Below are 19,878 nucleotides of genomic sequence, written 5' to 3'. Positions count from 1 at the left end.
CTTCAAGTGTCCCAGAAATCTCCCTTCCCTTGGAAGCCCCCACCCCAGTTTATTTTTTGTCAGTATGCAAGTATGTGTGCATGCGTGTCTGTCTACCTCTCTGTGTGTGAGTGTGTATGTGTGTGTGTTGGAGGATGAAGAGCTGGATTTGGATCTATGTCTCCCTGACTTAGGACCTGTTCTGAAAAATGAGTCATGGAGCAATCAGTGTAAAAGCAAGAGTAAGAGCTAAGAAAAGTTGGGCCAAACATAACTCTAGAGAAGTGAGGTGTTGGCATGGATTAGAGCAATCAGAAGAGGCTCCATGAAGGATCTGGGACTTGCTCTAGTCCTGAAACAATGACTAGAACTTGGATAAGTGGAAGATCACTGGGTTAGATCCAGTGTGTGCTTTAGTTCTGGTGTCTTCTACTTGACTAGCCATGTGACTTTGGATAAATTTCTTCACTTCGTTTAATTTTCTTCCTTTACAAATGAAGATGCTTGCTCCAGGATCTAAGGTCACTTTTAGTTCCTAACATATATACTTGATAATCATAAAAGTATTTGACAAGCAGTTAAATGCTATATCAATGTAATGGCAAGCAAAAAGATGTATTTTTGTGTTATCTCACATCAGAGTTTGCTATGGAGAAAATGCTTGTTAAAATGTGAATTTATTTGATGATAACCTATTCAATTATTTGTTCAATTCAATAAGCACTTATTGAGTACTTGCTGTGTGCTAGGATCTGTGCTAGGTGCTGGAATCATGATGCTAGGTGCTACAGAGATGAACCAGACATAGTCTATAAAAGAGGTCAGTGTTTAAGAAAGTGAAATATCACTATAAGTTCAATAACATAATTATTTTCAGAATATAGAGGAGGACATGATCTAAGTATTGGATAGAGAAGGCCAGGGAAGCCTGCTCAGAGGTTGTGCTTCTGATCTGAGGCTTGAAGAATTACAAGGAACTCCTAAAATAAATAAGAGAGCATAAGAACATTCTAGACAAAGGAGAAGGTATAGAAACAGACATAAGGTAATGAATCTTCTTGTGAGTGCGGAGAGTGAAACGTGAAGTGGGAAAGTAGGGAGGGCTGCTGGGGTGGGAAGTAGGGAAGGACTGTAAAAGATGAAGCCCAGGGAGGTGATTAGGTATAAAATATTGATGGTTTTTGCATAAGGATGTATAGTAAAAATGCTAATCTAGGAGGCATTATGAGTCTAAGATCAGTAAACTATTACAGTGAATGATTAAGTATCCTAAGGCTGCCATAATGAAATATCACAGACTGGGTGACTTAAAAAAGAAAAATGTATTTCCTTACAGGTCTGGAGACTAGAAGTCCAATATCAAGGTTTCACAGGGTTAATTTCTTCTGATGCCTCTTTCCTTGGTTGTAGATGACCTTCTTTGTTATGAGTCCAAGCTTGTACTGCTCACCACATGAAAGGCCAATACAGTTGTTGGGGCAAGGAATAGTGACTTTATTTGGAAGACCAGCAGACCCCAAAGATGGTGAACTAGTGTCCCAAATAACCAGCTTACCTGAGTTAATATTCAGCCTTCTTTTATACTGAAAGGGGTGTATGGCTAGTTGTTGCAAACTTCTTGATGCTGGAATCCTTTGTTCTTGCAGCTGTCCACATAGGTCAGGTCACAATGTTCCTGTAAACCTCCAACAAGACAAATATTATTCTCTGTTCTGCAACTTTTTATCTCTATGTGAATGGAAAAGTGTTACACCTTTAAAGGTCAGAGCCTTGAGAATGGGCTATCCTGTATATTTCAGGCTATAGGCAACATTCTTTTACAAAAGGTTTAGAACCAGTATGACTAAGCACAGGAAACAGATCACAAATGTTAGAGCTAAAGGAATAGATCCAATATGGAGTCAGGTTTGTTCTTCTCTGTTACATCTTCTCTACTATGTCTTCACGTGGTCTGTATCCTAATCTCCTCTTCTTATAAGGACACCAGTCAGACTTGATTGGGGCCTACTGATATGACCTCATTTTACCTTAATTACATCTTGAAAGACTCGGTCTCTGAATACAGTCACATTCTAAGGTACTGAGGGTTAGGGCTTCAACATATGAATTTGAGAGGAACACAGTTCTACATGTAAGAGGAAAAGTCATTCACTCAGATTGACTGGAACCTGAATTTTTGTGACCAGCACCCACAGTCAGGAGGCTTGTAAACTGTCTTGTCTGGTAAGAGGAGTGTGCCTTTTACCTTCTTTCAAAGATTCCTTCACATATCCTCTGTTGAAAAACCTTCCCTGATTAAGTGAAAGCAAAGTGGCTATTTCCTCAAAATTCTAATTTCTGGACCCAAAGCACAAACGTTATAGCCAGCATGGGATTTAAAGAATATCCAAATCTCCCTGTCTTTTGAGGCTCAACTCAAATACTGCTTCTTTTGTAAGCCTACCCAGATCTCACCTAGATGGAGGACCATTTTCCTGTCTCTGAACTCCTATGACACTTCATCTGTGCCTCTCACGGAGTTTATCTTATTTAGGTTTCTGTGCCTTGCAGCTCTGAAATAAGCTCAAAAACACCCCCACCTTATTTCTTTCACTCCCTTGAGGTCAGAGTTTTAAATTTTTGCCTCCCATTACCTGGCACGTGGTGTGCATCAGTATGTGGTAAAATAATGAATGTGGTTTATTGCTAAGTTCTTTACAGAACTTTGGGATCTTGTTGACCTAAGATTCTCTTTCAAGCCTCATTACTATGTTTCTTCTTGTGTTAAGTCCAGATAACTCTGGTCCTTCCTGAAATCCCAAAGGAGAAACTACAGTACTAGATACTAAGTATGGAGCCACAGACCTTAAAACAAGATTACCCAATGATAAAATAAATGATAAAAGAGACATTCAAAGTTTCCTACACTTTGAGGAAATATTTCAAACAGGAGGAAGGCAGACAGAGAGCACAATGTGACAGGACTTTCACCAAATCCCAATAGTTTTCTACAGATATCACAGTGAATTCTGTTCTTTGACAAAACAAAAAACAAACCTAAAAGAAACACAAAACACTGCACCCTTGCTGTTTCTTCTGAGTCACGGTGATTTTCAATCTGTGAGTGGAGGACTCCTGTTGGGGATGGAGTGTGGGAAAGAAAATTCTTGCAAAGGCCTCCATGATCAAAATGCTTTCCAAGAAATTGTTGGCAACACCTCAAACTGAACAGAAGAGAGATGCTTTATATGTATATATATTGTCATTTTCAATGGTCAGATAAATATACTGTTATAATTAATAGAATTAAAATTCCTCTAAATACTTTTATGGAATTACTATTATTCTCAACTGCTTGATATGGACAGTGAGTGTTCTGGAGAGTTCTTGAAAGTATTGGAAGCTAAAAAGGGAATCCTCTTAAATGAAAAGTTTGAGAGTCAAATACTCTTGATATAAATGCTTGTCTTTCCAAAATGCAAAGATCAAAATTTCTGCTCCAAGAAGTGAAGTTAGCAGCTACTGAGATCTTTAAGATTTTGTTTCCATCTTTTTGGTTCAGTTTGATGACACTTTGTTTTCAGTGTAATTCCCTAGGACAGCTCTAGGGTAGGGCTGGGAGCCAGCGGTTTGTTTATCTTTCAGCCAGCAGGGAGAAACTCCGGGATTCCTCTACAGGACACATGAGGACTAGTGCAGAGTGCAGACAAAACAGGATATTACTTTCTGATTTAGTTACATGCGAGAATTTCCCAAAGGGCTCTCGTGTTGCTTCTCCTAAATAATCTGCATGGCAAAGTGGCCCCAGACCTGCCCTGTGACCCCTTTGCATATTAGTGTGAATGAGTGTTGCCAAAGAAAAAGTGATTCACAAAGAAGGATTTAACAGAAAATAGAGAAAATGCTAGAAGGAGCAGTGATGAAAGCATATATTTATGAAAGGTATTTTAAGCATGGTTTTGAGTGGAGAGATGTATGTTCATAGACATTTACAAAGACTCAAACATCTGTTCTGACGTGGGAGGAGTATGATCAACTCAAGAGAGAGGGAGATGAATCACACTGGGTTTCAAATGCACTGTCAGTATGTTTGGCACCAGCTTCACTTTCCTTATCATTTTGGGCTTGGACTAATATACATGGAACTTAGAATTCCCTGAACATATTCTATAGGAGAGTTGGGTGAGGGGTGGTGGGGACAAGACTAGGCTAATTTACACCAGCATTCTTTCCCAAAGGTCCAGACAGAGTAGTGGCTCCATCCCTCTGCCCCTTCTCCTTTTCAGGATCCTTGATCCATTACCTCTATCTAAGCCTGCCCTCAGGAAGGGCCATAGAGGAGCTGGTTAAAATTTGGATGTCTTCTCACTGGTTGTAACATAGAGTTCAGGTTCCCTCTAGTCCCAGACTAAGTTTGTAGCCCCTTCTCTTATCCTATGCTGTTTTCCTTTGTTCACTGAACCTGCTAGGCTTGTTCGCAATCCTTTGAATATTCAATTTTGTCTGAAATACCTTTCTCTAGCTGACAATTTTCTTATTTTGGAAGGGAAACCTTCCTGCAAAGCCATTCCTGATTCCTCAATCAGGCAAAATGCTTGGCATATAGTAAGCACTCAGTAGATGATAGCTGATATTATTGTTAGGTAATTAGTCTTTCCCACCTCTGGATTCCCATAGTTCTTTGTCTATGTCTGTTAGAGCTCCTGGGTTCCATTGTCATTGTTTGTGTATCTCACTAGTCTGTTTTGTACATCTGGTGTCCAGCACAGTACCTGGCACAAGATTTGTTAAATGAATCAGGTTCCAACTCAGGTCCCTGGAAGAGTCATTGAGTGTCACATTAAGAAGATGAGTTATAACTACAGGGAAGGGTAGAGGCTAGGGAGAGAGCTTCTAGCCTAGAGGGCCTGCATCTACTCCACCCTGGGCAATTGCTGCTATGCAGAAATATTCAGATTAAAAAAAGGAAAATAAACTGTAAACCCGAATTTTGATGTGTACTCTATGAATTTTTAAATCTTGGCAACTAATATGATTTTTCAAAACCACTGTGTGGGCCAAGTGAAACGAGGGCTGCAGGTTTCCATGGTTTAGAGACTGGAGGAGGCAAATGAGTGTTGACTGGTCTCCAGATGATGCTCCATTTCCCCCAGAGCAGGATGGCCCCTGCAGGTTTTTGTGCCAACATCAGAAATAAGAGTGTTTCCCTTTCCACTCCCCAGAGCACACCACAATCTTCCGTTTCCAGGGTCTTTCTGGGTTTTCACACTACTGACAAGCTGCCTGCTACAGAACTTCCTGTCTATGTTAATGATTGGGTATCAATGCAGTTCAAAATCTGGCTTGGAATCCTTGAATGGGCATGTCTGTCTGAGTCTGGATAGCACCACCTCTGAGTAGGAAGTGAAGACAGGGGGACCCTGATTAGAAAGGAAGGGTCGACCCCATCTTCAGATGGGGAAAGAGGACATAGTTGGTAATCAGGGGACTTAGATTTCAGTTCTGATAGTTCTTAGAATTGTCTGAGTGGTTGTAAGCCCTTTATTTGTGTTTTTCATAGTTATTCTTCAAACAACCTTGCAAGGCAGGTATTTTTATCTTTATTCCATTGGTAAGGATACAGAGCTTAGAGAGAAAATTCACCCAATATCTCACAAGTACAAGGCTGAGAACTGAACTTTGTCTATATGCCTTCAAATTCTTTGATCTTGTTTACTTTTTAATGATGTCCCCAACAGCACAAGTGGGGCTTAACCTGGGAGGAGAGATGGAGAAATGTGTCTCCCTCACTTTTTTCTTCTATCTGCAAGGGTCAGGTAACTCTGCAGGGAGGGGGCAGTTCCTCTGCCCCTGATTACCTGATTTCATAGTCCCAACAGCTCTAAAAGGAGAGAAAGAGAGGGACAGGTTTCTGATAATAAATAGGCTCAAGTTTTATGAAAACCACAGTTAATGATATAGAAAGGTTGCCATGAAGAGAATGTTCAAGAAAGCACCTCGCTTATGAGAAAGCTTGTCAACTCCAGGAGTGTCTATGGACAGAAGGCCAGGAAGGGAGAGGCTAGGAAACATTTCTCTCTGTAGGAATTTTAAACAGAATAGTTTCCCCTTGGCAAGGCTCAGGTGTGGTTGTTTCTAGAGTCGGAGGATAGATTTGATTATCTCAAAATCCTTAGAGATCACCTAATTTAGCCATAATTTAAAAAACCACATTTGAAAAATGAGGACCAGAGAAGTAAAGGGACCACACAAATTTGCAAGCAGGTTGATTGCAGAGCTGAGCCCTGCAGCCTCATCTTAGAAACTTGCTTTCTGCCATAATGCCCTCTCCCTATAAATCTTCTGAACAGATACAAATGACCAGTGATTGCAACAGACTTCTTCTTGCTGCAGCCAAGCAAACATGAGATGTGTGATGACCACAAATGGTCGGCCCGGCTGGGGAGCATGCCTAATAAGAAGACTCACCCAAAATAAACAAAATACTACAGGATTTGGGATTCCTGAATGTCACCGCAAGGCAAATTCCAACTTCTTGTAACTTTATGAGATGTCATAATTAAAAATAAATATGCAAGCCCGGGAACCCACCCCTAGGTAAAGATTTCACAGTCTCTCGTGCTGTGACAGGCCATTAGTTAGGGTGATTAGGCTATGTGTGCATCTCTCCTTGCATTGCCTTCTCACTGCGGGCAGGGTGCTGGTTGGAAGTGGCACTGGGGACTCTAAGCTCTGAGACGTGCTCATACTGGGAGAGGAGGGTGCGACTCCCCCTGGCACTAATGAGAGAGGGTCCCTGGACCATCTCCAAGTGCTTCAGGCTGCAGTCAGCAAGGCTCATTAGTTAGCCCTGACAGGTGATGAGTTATCCTTCCAACTTGAATGAGGCTCATTATTCACAACGAGGTGCCACAGTGCCAGTTGGCATGGCTGAAAATAAATATATCCGAGTGTTGTCGGCAATGTCATCTCAACTCCTACTCTGAAAAATTTCAGATGCGTCCCACCTCCCTGTTGTTGGTGCGCACTGTGTAGCATAAAGTAGAAGGCTTGGCTCAGCTGTTTGAGAAAAGAAGTAGAGGTGGTGTTGTCCTCATTCTGTGGACCGAGAGATCTGGAAACATTGTATAAAGGAAAGCACTCAGCAGAGTGCCCGCCCAGCCCAGCCATGCAGAGGAGAGCCGCAGTTTACTCTGAAACAATAACCTCAGGTCTCTGAAGCTTAGATGGGCTTGGGTTTGAACCGGGGTTCTGTCACCGTATAGATTTGGACAACTTACTCGAACTTCACTTTCCTCATCTGCAAATGAGCAGAGTAGTAATATCTTACTATCCACCTTGAAGGACTGTTGAGAACATCAAAGACCATGAGGTGCCCAGTACAGTGTCTGTACATCACAGAGCATCAAATACCCATGATTGCTCATCTAAATACTACTCAGATATAATCAGAATTCCCTTTCATAATCTAGATAACACTGTTTGCCTGATCCTTCCTTCTGCCCCACCTTGAATGTTTCTTCAAGTTAAGTCTATGTACCTCTGCTTGTATGAAAAAGAAGAATACATATAGATAATACCTGCTGAGTACTTAGTACGTACCACATTCTATTCTAACACTTTATAATGCAAACTTGTCTGATCTTGACAACCACCCTATGGGGTTTTACAGATGACACAGCTGAGGCACAGAGGAGGGTAATGATCTCCCCGATCATGTCACGTGTCCAGTGAGTAGCTGTGCTAGTATTTATACCCAGGCAGCTCTCCCCAGGAGCTATACCCCACTATGCCTCTACCTCTTACAAGACCCAGATACCTTTCCTTTTCTCTCCCTCAATTCACTGCAGGGGATTTCATGGACAGGTATCTTGTAACCATAAATGTAACCTTTTGAATAGACCTTATGAAATAGTTGACGGACTTCTGTGCTTTTAGATTTGTATGCTGGCTCCATTTTGTGGATGGGACAACTAAAGACCAGAGAGAAAGGCTCCTGGACCTTGGTTTAGCCCCAGTTGCTCAATCTCAGTGCTGTTTCTGTGATGCTGAGCACTTGAAACTCCCTTTCCCAAGCAGTTTAGTCCATTTTTTCCAGCTTATGTGTCTTGGGCTTGAATCAGCTCCCTGAATATCTGTGTGATCAAACTACTCCTTAATTTGTTTTTACTTGGAGGTGTTTTAAAAATGATTCTGCTTCCAGGCAGCTAAAACTGAAAAACAAAGTGTCTTACATATAGTCATATAATTAATTCCCTTCTTCTAATTGGAATTAAATTAGATATAAAAAATAGGCTTTTTACTAATAAAACACAAGTAGTGCAATCATGATAAAGTAGTTAGAACTGCTGTCGTTTCAGCTAACGATCCCTGCTTGTTGCTCTCCTGAACTGGGGTGTGACAACCAATAAAGGATCTGTTACCAAATACAAGTTCATGTGCCCAACCCACAGTGAGGCTAAACAGTGCCAAAACATTGGCGTTTGGAGTAGAGAAAGGTTTATTGCAGGGTCATTCAAGGAGAATGGGTGGCTCACACTCAGAAAAAACCCTGAACTCCTTGAAGGTTTTCAGTGAAGCATTTTCAACGGTCAGGTGAGGGAGGGGCATCCCAGGATATGTGATCAGCTCATGCACAATTGTCTGGTTGATGGTGATCGATCCTTAGGTGCCAGAAGATCTGGGAGCTATGTGCTCATGATCATCAAGTAGTTAATTTATTCCATTTGGTGGTGGTTTTTAGCATCTGAAAAACTCAGGAAATATGCATAAAATACTATTATCTATGTACTTCAGAGAGGAGCTACAGCAGAGGATATGGAGGAGGGGTCTGTCCCGGGAAGTCCCCGTAGGGTCCTGCTTGTTACAGATCCATGCTGAATAGGCTAGTAGTGACAGTCCTGAAGTCTGTCTTATACATTGTGTTGATGGGTCCTCTGAGAAAATTCATTTACTAGAGACACATCTGGGAGCCAAGTAGTCTCGTCCCACACTGTTGATACCATCCTGAACTCTCTCGCTCACTCTTTTGAGAGGTCATTTATTTCTTGCAAATTGCTGTAGCTGGCAGGGACACTACCATAAGCAGTCACAAGATTTGGGAGCCACAAAATTCAAGGAAATATTTTAATTTGCTTTGAAAATTAACATGTGATAAATCACAAACTTTTTCAAAACCTTTGTCCAATCCAACTCGGAGTACTGTCCATCTGGAGACTTTTAGTTAGTGTTCCTTCCTTATTAGACCAATATTTTCTGAGACTTATCTCCAACCTTGGAGCTAGAACACCAAACATGACAAACATGTTCCTAGAAAACCATATATCTAAGATATTCTGTAATATACAGTTCCAAATATATGTAATTAATGTAATTACTTAGTGGGACTTCTTAATTTGAATGATGGTAGTTTCTAGCAGGATTATTCAGCCTCCTTTTTTTTTTTTTTTTTTTTTTTGCAGTACGCAGGCCTCTCCCTGTTGTGGCCTCTCCCGTTGAGGAGCACAGGCTCCGGACACGCAGGCTCAGCGGCCATGGCTCACGGGCCCAGCCGCTCCGCGGCATGTGGGATCTTCCTGGACCAGGACACGAACCAGTGTCCGCTGCATTGCCAGGTGGACTCTCAACCACTGTGCCACCAGGGAAGCCCCAGCCTCCTTTTTTTTGAAATGTTGCCTTTTGAAAATCTACTTCATCTCAACTTGCTGGTAAGAAGAAGGTAAAAACTGTGGGCCTCACATGCAGACAGTCTAGGGTATGGTGTCCTAGAGAGAAGGCAGGAGTTCAAGTTCCTCTGTGCTGTAAACCAGCTGCATAATCTTAAACAAGAATTCGGTTTTCTGAGTTTCCGTATACTACTCTGTAAAAAGAAATTGGGATAATAACACAGACTCAGAGTGGTCACCATGAGTATGAAATGAAACAAAAGAAGAAAGCAGTAAATTCACAATGCTAACCAATTGTTCAAAATTTGAGGAAAATTTGACTGGATCTTCTCTTGCCTTCAGATGATCTCCCTTCCCTGCTGCCACAGCTTCCTGGCATCGCAAAACTGATGCCTTGGGGTTAAAGTGGGAATACTGTGCAGATGTACAATGTATGTTTCTAGAAGTGGAGACTCATCAAGGCAAAGATACCCTTCTAGATGTATTTGTCCCATTGCTTAATAACAATGTTGGTCATGTCACAGATTGTTAAAATGCCCTCTTTCTGGCTTCAAAGGCCCAGAACAATAGGCCAACTACCCCAGATCCCAAAACAGTATTTAGACCACCTATGCAAGACTTTCAAAGAGAGTGGCACAAAACTCATTCGGGTACCCTTAGCCCATCATCATTTAGAAAAATCAAGTTAGAGGATAAGGCAATAGAAGAAGTCTGTGTAGAGAGATGGCAGAGAGCTGTGTATTTCACTCCCCTGTCCCTACCCCACCTCTGGGAGTGGAGAAGGGGAGTGATTCTGCTCTGTTTCTTCTTAAGCCATAAAGAGGGTGCCCCAAGGAAAGAACTCAAGTACATTGAAATAGCCCTGTTAGAACTGGGGAGCATAAGGACTGGAGTGAATCTGTGCCTGGATCAGACTGGCAGTTGCAACCCAAGGATCCCATTTAGATTGTCTCTGAGGAAGCCTCAAATTGCCCTAAGAGAGGAGTAGCTAGCAAGACATCTGCCATGCCCAGAGTACCATCTCCAGGTTAGGTCTGTGCAGGTGAGAGGTTTCCTGCTCCTTATCTCTCCTCCTCCTGTATCCCTTCCATCCAACCCCCAACTCTACAGGCTCAGAGGCAACCTGAGAGGAAGGCAGAGATAGTGGAGAGCAAGATGCAGAAGGAGAAAAAAATCAGCTATCCCCTTCTCCTCTAGTAATTTCCTGGGTGAAGCAGGATGTAGCCAGAGAAGGGGAAAAGTTTTAAACTGGGTAAGAATATGGAGTTATATGATTATGACTTAGGAATAGATATTTAAATTGTTAAAATCACTCTTCTTGTGGATGACAGTGACTTGAAGACTAATTTCCTGACAATGGTGAGAAAAGCTGTGTGATTTTCTTTTCTCTTTATGGAATGTTTTACTTAAAAACATGTTTAATGCTTCTTGTTTAATTGCAGTATCAGGGAAAATGTTCTAAATGATATTGATTCTTTGGTAAACGTTGATACTTACTTTGTGAGGCTTCATTTATGAGTCTGTGTTCCCTTCAAATGACCTATATGAGCAGCCTTGCATGTTTGAATTTGACCTACCCTGGTCCTATTCAAAAGTAGATATTGTGTAATCACAGAATCAGTATTCTAAAGTCTAATATGCTTTGAGCAGAAAAAAACAATTACCAATATGTAGCCTTTTTTTTGTAATTGATTCATGTCTTTTTGAAAAATAAAAACATATTCTTTATTTAAAGTACAGGGTCCTCTCTCTATATATCCATCAGGTTAAATATGTTAATTATATTGTTCAAATTTATTCATTCTTACAATTTTCTTGTCTGCTTGCTCTTTCTAAAATAGTGTGTTGTAGATTTATTAATTTCTTTTTGTAATTAGGTTAATTTTTGCTTTATGTATTTTAAGGTTAAGTTGATAGGTACATACACATATATTTGTTACATCATGTTTATTATTGTATAGTGTCCCTCTTAGATTAAATTATATTTTGTGAATTAAAGTTGTTAATTTTGTTAATTCTATTAAATTCTACTTTAATACTCTATTTTACTTTTTAAATTCTATTTTTCCTGATCACCACACCAAATATTTTTGGTTAGTTTTGTTTGTTTGTTTTTACCAACATGTTGTTTTCAACCTTTCTGTGTAAAATTTTCTTTAGTAGATTCTTTTGTAAACAGTAAAGAACTTTATTTTGATTTAGTATCTAATATAGAAACCTCTGTCTTACAGCAGACTTCAGAACAAGGACAATCATCAAGGGGTTAAGAAGGGCATTACATAATGACAAAAGGGTAAATTTCCAAGGAGACATAATAATCCTTAATGCGTATGCACGAATAAAACATCAACGTGCCTGAGGTAAAAACTAAGAGAACTGCAAAGATAAATAGACAAATGTATAGTTGGAGACATCAATATCCTTCTGTCAGTAAATGACAGATACAGAAGTCATAAAATCAATAAGGATATAGTTGAAATAAATAGCATCATCAATCAACTGGATCTAGTTGACATTTATAGATTACTAAATTCAACAACAGCAGAATACACCTCCTTCTTAAATTCACATGGAACATTCACCAAGACAGACCAAAATTTGAGCCATAAGAATACGCCTTAACAAACTTAAAAGAATAGAAATCACAAAGTATGCTCTCAGACCACAGTGAAATTAAATTAGAAATCAATAACAGAAAGAAAGCTGGCAAAATCCAAAATACTAGAGATTAAACAACACACATCTAAATAATACATGGGTCAAAGAAAGAAGTCTCAGAGAAGTTAAAAAAATATTTTGAATTAAATGAAAATACAACTTTTCAAAATTTGCAAGATGCAGCAAAAACAGTACTTAGAGGGAAATTTATAGTATTGAATATATATGTTAGCAAAGAAGAAAGACCTAAAAGCAATAACCTAAGCTTCCCTTTTAGGAAACTAGAAAAAGAAGAAATTAAATGCAAAGTATGCAGAAGAAAAGAAATAATAAAAACCAGAACAGAAACCAATAAAATGGAAAACAAGAGCATAATAAAGTCAATAAACCCAAAGCTATTTCTTTGAAAAAGATCAATAAAATTGATAAACTTCTAGCCAGACTAAGAAAAAAGACACAAATCACTAATATCAGAAATGAAATAAGGGCCATTATTATTGATCCCATGGACATTAAAATGATAGTAAAATGGAAGTTATGAACAACTCTTTGTCCACAAATTTGATAACTTAGATGAAATGCACCAATTACATGAAAGAATTTCTGTTTTAATGGTTATGTTTTTATTTCCTCTCTCTTTCTGTTCTGTTTACCAAACTTCTTCTTTTTCTTTTCTTTTTTATCTTCTACTGAACTGATCTAATGTTTTTTCTTTTAAAACCACCCTCCCCAAATTTGGAGGCTACACATTTCATTTCCAGTGTTCAAATGGTTTACCCTTAAGGAGACTGCCAGAGACTGCTAGTTATTCCTTATTATTAATTTCCCCCTTCTCTTTTAGTAATAAAAAGGCTGATTTTAGTTGAGATGTGGCTGCCTGGAATAAAGACCACACTTTACAGCTTTCCTTGCAGCTATGTGTATCTACAAGTGACCTGGAGGTCATGATGACCATAACAATAGCAGTTTGGGTGGAGTGATGGAGGTGAAAGCCCAATTTTTGTGAGGTTCAGAGAAATTGAGAGATGAACAATTAGAGTAGAAACAACTCTTTTCAAGAAGGTTTTTTTTTAAAGTAATTTATTGAGGTGAAATTTATATAAAATTAACCGTTTTAGAGAGAAAATTCAATGGCACTTCATACATTCACAATATTGTGCAAACACCACCTCTAGCTACTTCCAAAAATACTTCCATCACCTCAGAATAAAACCCCATAACCATTAAGTGGATTTTCCCTATTCTCCACTCTCCCTGATTCCTGGAGCAAGCACCAATCTACTTATATCTCTATGGATTTATCTCTTCTGGATATTTCATATAAATGAAATTGGAAAGTTTGTTTGCTTGTTTGTAAAGAGAACACAGAAATGAGGCAATAGCAGAGAAGGATGTGGAACCACATAACTAAAAGTCAAGCCCCTTGCTCTTTGCATTCTCTGAAGTTGAAATCTCTGCACTTCTTATAGTGGTTTGACTCTATCTCCTGTGGCCACTTTAAGTGCCATCTCTGCAGCTTTCTATTTAAACAGTTCCAGCCCTTTCCCAGTGACTACTTCCAAGGGGGTTGGGGTGGGGGTGGTAAAGGGAAGGGGTCTCTGTTCTTTCTGGTTCCCAGCAGCCCTCATTTAGGCTGTAGTTGAGATTATACTTTCAATGTCTTCAAAGGCATTTTAACTGCCCTTATTGTCCAGAAATGGATGAGAACAGACCAGTGGAGAGGTGAAAACTTCAAAGCTTTAACTCACTTCTCCTGTCTCAATGACAAAGTGGGAGAACAATCAGGATGGGCTCAAGGGGAATATTGTGCATCCTCAGCTGGAGGGACTGAGATCTTCCAAGGCCATGCATGGATTTGGTTCTTCACTGAAAAGCATTGCTTATGTTAATTACAGCCACTATTTATTGGCACATTTTCCAGCCAGTGTTATGCTGAGTGCTCTTCATGCTTATTCTCATATATCCTCACCAACCATTTTGTGAGGTAGGTGCTATTATTGCTAGTATTCCCGTTTTATAGGTGAGCAGCCATTTCACAGCAGGAAAGTAACTAGCTCAAGATAATACAGCTGGAATAGATGGGGATTTAAGGCCTGGTTTAGCCACTACCCGATGTTGCCAGAATTCTAGCTGAACTTAAAAAGCATCTAAGAGATGATGGCAGAGCAGTGGTGCCAGGAGAGCTTGCAAGAGAACTCTGAAAAGTCTTTCTGAGGATGCCACTCATATTCTGTATTCTCCTATTCAAATCAACTTGACTGACTCAATGCTTCCTTATATTTTATGAATTTTACCTTGCAGTTAGAAATTGGTTGGATGTTACCTTTGGCACAGAGCCAGTATTTTTTCATTTTTCTCACGTTTGCATTCAGCCATTTGAGGGTTGCTTTCTGTCCCTGTTTGCTCCCAAGATCTACTTTGGCTGCCATAACCCATCCATTGCTATTGACTTACTCTTTCCTCACTTGAAATTTCATCAGCCTCATTTCTCACTTCCCACCCTTGGGATGAATGTTCAAGTGCAGCTTTTCACACCCTCATTCACACTTGCTCTCTTGCCTCCTACTTCTGAAGGCTGGTGAGCACAGCTCAGATGTCAGTTATGAGCTCAGGAGACCCTCTCCCGCTTGGGCCCCTCAGCCTGAGGCTGTGCTCTGCAGCCTGTGGTGCATCTGGCCACAGGGCTGTACCTTCCTGAGGGACATTTTGAAGGAGGCTGGGCATACAATGGCAATACTTACATTTTATGGGCATTGGAGACAAACTCAGGAATTTCAAGCAGTATTTGTTTAGTCTGTGGTATTGATGGTGAAGGAGGTTTTGGCAAACTTGGAGGCAGGGAAAAAACAGATGGAAGACTCTCAAACACAAAGAAATGTGTCACAAAGAACAGAAGAACACTAGGAGATGATTTAAAAACCTGTTTCTATAACATATATGGTTTTATGAGATATTATCATTGGAAGAAGCTGGGAGAAGAGTATATGGTACTATTCCTGAAACTTTTTGTGAGTCAAACTATTTCAGTATAGAAGGTAATAATAATTTAAAACATTTTAAAAGCTTGTGTTTACTTTTGTAGCTATATCCATATCCTATCTATACCAATTTTACTACAGATCTTACTATTGATCTACAGTGGGGACTGGGAGGAGCCAACCTGGTTATGCCACTAAGTACTCTGTGGCTTTGAATTGCTCACATGTCACATTCTCTACGATTAAAATTATATTTTTTAAACAACTCTTTGAGATATAATTCGCATGCCATGCAATTCATTCATTTTAAGTGTACTATTCAATGATATAACCATATTCGCGAGAGTTGTATGAATATCACCCCCAAGAGAAATCCTGACCCATTAGCATTCACTCCCTTTTCTTCCACACACACCTTCCCGAAGTCCTAAACAACTACCAATCTTTCTGTCCCTATGGATTTGCCTATCCTAGATATCTCATATAAATGGAATCATATAATAAGTGGTCTTTTGTGAGTGGCTTCTTTCACTTAGCATACTGTTTTCAAGGTTCAACCATGTTGTACTATGTGTCAGTATTTCATTCCTTTTTATTGCTGAATAATATTCCATTGTATGGATGTATTTCATTTTTTTAAATATCTTTATTAGAGTATAGTTGTTTTACAATGGTGTGTGAGTTTCTGCTTTATAACAAAGTGAATCAGCTATATATATACATATATCCCCATATCTCTTCCCTCTTGCATCTCCCTCCCTCCCACCCTCCCTATCCCACCCCTCTAGGTGGTCACAAAGCACTGAGCTGATCTCCCTGTGCTATGAGGCTGCTTCCCACTAGCTATCTAGTTTACATTTGGTAGTGTATATATGTCCATGCCACTCACTCACTTTGTCTCAGCTTACCATTCCCTCTCCCCATGTCCTAAAGTCCATTCTCCAGTAAGTCTGCATCTTTATTCCCATCTTGCCCCTAGGTTCTTCATGACCATTTTTTTTATATATATATACCAGAGATATGTGTTAGCATATGGTATTTGTTTTTCTCTTTCTGACTTACTTCACTCTGTATGACAGACTCTAGGTCCATCCACCTCATTACAAATAACTCAGTTTCATTTCTTTTTATGGCTGAGTAATATTTCATTGTATATATGTGCCACATCTTCTTTATCCATCATCTGTTGATGGACACTTAGGTTGCTTCCATATCCTGGCTATTGTATATAGAGCTGCAATGAACACTGTGGTACATGACTCTTTTTGCATTATGGTTTTCTCAGCGTATATGCCCAGTAATGGGATTGCTGGCTCGTATGGTAGTTCTATTTTTAGTTTTTTAAAGAAGCACCACACTGTTATTCATAGTGTCTGTATCAATTTACATTCCCATCAACAGTGCAAGAGGGTTCCCTTTTCTCCAAACCCTCTCCAGCATTTATTGTTTGTAGATATTTTGATGATGGGCATTCTGACCAGTGAGAGATGATATCTCATTGTAGTTTTGATTTGCATTTCTCTAATGATTAATGATGTTGAGCATTCTTTCATGTGTTTGTTGGCAATCTGTATATCTTCTTTGGAGAAATGTCTATTTAGGTCTTCTGCCCATTTCTGGATTGTGTTGTTTGCTTTTTTTTATATTGAGCTGCATGAGCTGCTTGTAAACTTTGGAGATTAATCCTTTGTCAGTTGCTTCATTTGCAAATATTTTCTCCCATTCTGAGGGTTGTATTTTCATCTTGTTTATGGTTTCCTTCACTGTGCTAAAGCTTTTAAGTTTCATTAGGTCCCGTTTGTTTATTTTTGGTTTTATTTCCATTTCTCTAGGAGGTGGGTCAAAAAGGATCTTGCTGTGATTTATGTCATAAAGTGTTCTGCCTATGTTTTCCTCTAAGAGTTTTATACTGTCTGGCCTTACATTTAGGTCTTTAATCCATTTGGAGTTTATTTTTGTGTATGGTGTTAGGGAGTGTTCTAATTTCATTCTTTTTCATGTAGCTCTCCAGTTTTCCCAGCACCACTTATTGAAGAGGCTATCTTTCCTCCACTGTATATTCTTGCCTCCTTTATCAAAGATAAGGTGACCATATGTGCATGGGTTTACCTCTGGGCTTTCTATCCTGTTCCATTGATCTATATTTCTGTTTATGTGCCACTACCATACTGTCTTCCTTTCTGTAGCTTTGTAGTATAGTTTGAAGTCAGGGAGCCTGATTCCTCCAACTCTGTTTTTCTTTCTCAATGTTGCTTTGGCTATTCAGGGTCTTTTGTGTTTCTGTACAAATTGTGAAATTGTTTGTTCTAGTTTTATAAAAAATGCCATTGGTAGTTTGATAGGGATTTCATTGCATCTGTAGATTGATTTGGGTAGTAGAGTCATTTTCACAATGTTGATACTTCAAATCCAAGAATATGGTATAGCTCTCCATCTGTTTGTATCATCTTTAATTTCTTTCATCAGTGTCTTATAATTTTCTGCATAGAGGTCTTTAGTCTCCTTAGGTAGGTTCATTCCTAGATATTTTATTCTTTTTGTTGCAATGGTAAATAGGAGTGTTTTATTAATTTCACTTTCAGATTTTTCATCATTAGTGTATAGGAATGCAAGAGATTTCTGTGAATTAATTTTGTATCCTGCTACTTTACCAAACTCATTGATTAGCTCTAGTAGTTTTCTGGTAGCATCTTTAGGATTCTCTATGTATAGTATCGTGTCATCTGTAAACAGTGACAGTTTTACTTCTCTTTTCCAATTTAGATTCCTTTTATTTCTTTTTCTTCTCTGATTGCTGTGGCTAAAACTTCCAAAACTATGTAGAATAAAAGTAGTGAGAGTGGGCAACCTTGACTTGTTCCTGATTTTAGTGGAAATGGTTTCAGTTTTTCACCACTGAGGACGATGCTGGCTGTAGGTTTGTCATATATGGGCTTTATTATGTTGAGGTAAGTTCCCTCTATGCCTACTTTCTGGAGAGTTTTTATTATAAATTGGTGTTGAATTTTGTTGAAAGCTTTCTCTGCATCTATTGAGATGATCAAATGGTGTTTCTCGTTCAATTTGTTAATATGGTTTATCACATCGATTGATTTGTGTATGTTGAAGAATCCTTGCATTCCTGGGATACACCCCACTTGCATGGTATATGATCCTTTTAATGTGCTGTTGGATTCTGTTTGCTAGTATTTTGTTGAGGATTTTTGCATCTATGTGCATCAGCAATATTGGCCTGTAGCTTTCTTTCTTTGTGATAGCTTTTGGTATCAGAGTGATTGTGGTCTTGTAGAATGAGTTTGGGAGTGTTCCTCCCTCTGCTATATTTTGGAAGAGTTTGAGAAGGATAGGTATTAGCTCTTCTCTAAACGTTTGATAGAATTTGCCTGTGAAGCCATCTGGTCCTGGGTTTTTGTTTGTTGGAAGATTTTTAATCACAGTTCAATTTCAGTGCTTGTGATTGGTCTGTTCATATTTTCTATTTCTTCCTGGTTCAGTCTCGGAATGTTTTGCATTTCTAAGAATTTGTCCATTTCTTCCAGGTTGTCCATTTTATTGGCATATAGTTGCTTGTAGTATTCTCTCATGAGTTTTTGTATTTCTGCAGTGTCAGTTGTTACTTCTCCTTTTTCATTTCTAATTCTATTGATTTGAGTCTTCTTTTTTTTCTTGATGAGTCTGGCTAGTGGTTTATCTGTTTTGTCTATCGTCTCAAAGAACAAGATTTTAGTTTTATTGATTTTTGCTATCATTTCCTTCATTTCTTTTTCATTTATTTCTGATCTGATCTGTACGATTTCCTTCCTTCTGCTAACTTAGGGGGCTTTTGTTCTTCTTTCTGTAATTTGGATGTATCTCATTTTATTTATCCATTCCTTAGCTGATAGACATTTGGATTGTTTCCACTTTTTGGCTCTTATGATAAATGCTTCTATGAATATTCTTGCACATGTTTTTGTGTGGCATATGTTCTCATTTCTCTTGGGTAAATAGTTAAGAGTAGAATTATTGGATCATATGGTAACTCTATGTTTAACATTTTGAGGAGCTGCCAAACTGTTTTCTAAAGTGGCTGCACCATTTGATATTTCCACCAGCAGTATATGAGAGTACCAATTCTTCCACATTTTCACTGATATTTGTTATTATTTGCCTTTTTGATTATAACCATCCTAGTGGGTTTGAAATGGTATTTCACTCTGGCTATTATTTGAATTTCCCATGATCATTAATGACACTGAGCATATTTTCATGTGCTTATTGGCCATTTGGCTCTCTTCATTGGAATAAGTCTGGTCAGACCTTTTGTCCATTTTTAAATTGGGTTAGTTATCTTTTTATCATTGAGTTGCAAGACTCCTTGGTATGTTCTAGATAGAAGTCCTTTATCAGATATATCATTTACAAGTATTTTCTCTCATTTTGTGGGTTGTCTTTTCACTCTCTTGGTGATATCATTTGCAGACACATCTCCTGAAGTCTCAGTATCTTCATGGGTATATATCAAAAAATGTGAATTAAGATTTTTTAAAGGTATTATGGGTAGAAGCTGAAACATTTCAGTTGAGACTTGCCAGAAGTTGTCTGTCTTGCTGAAGATTAGACCCAATTCTTCCTAGAGA

Source organism: Stenella coeruleoalba (genome assembly GCF_951394435.1).
Source record: "Stenella coeruleoalba genome assembly, chromosome: 8".
Classification (NCBI taxonomy): domain Eukaryota; kingdom Metazoa; phylum Chordata; class Mammalia; order Artiodactyla; family Delphinidae; genus Stenella; species Stenella coeruleoalba.
Note: the sequence above shows the minus strand (reverse complement) of the source record.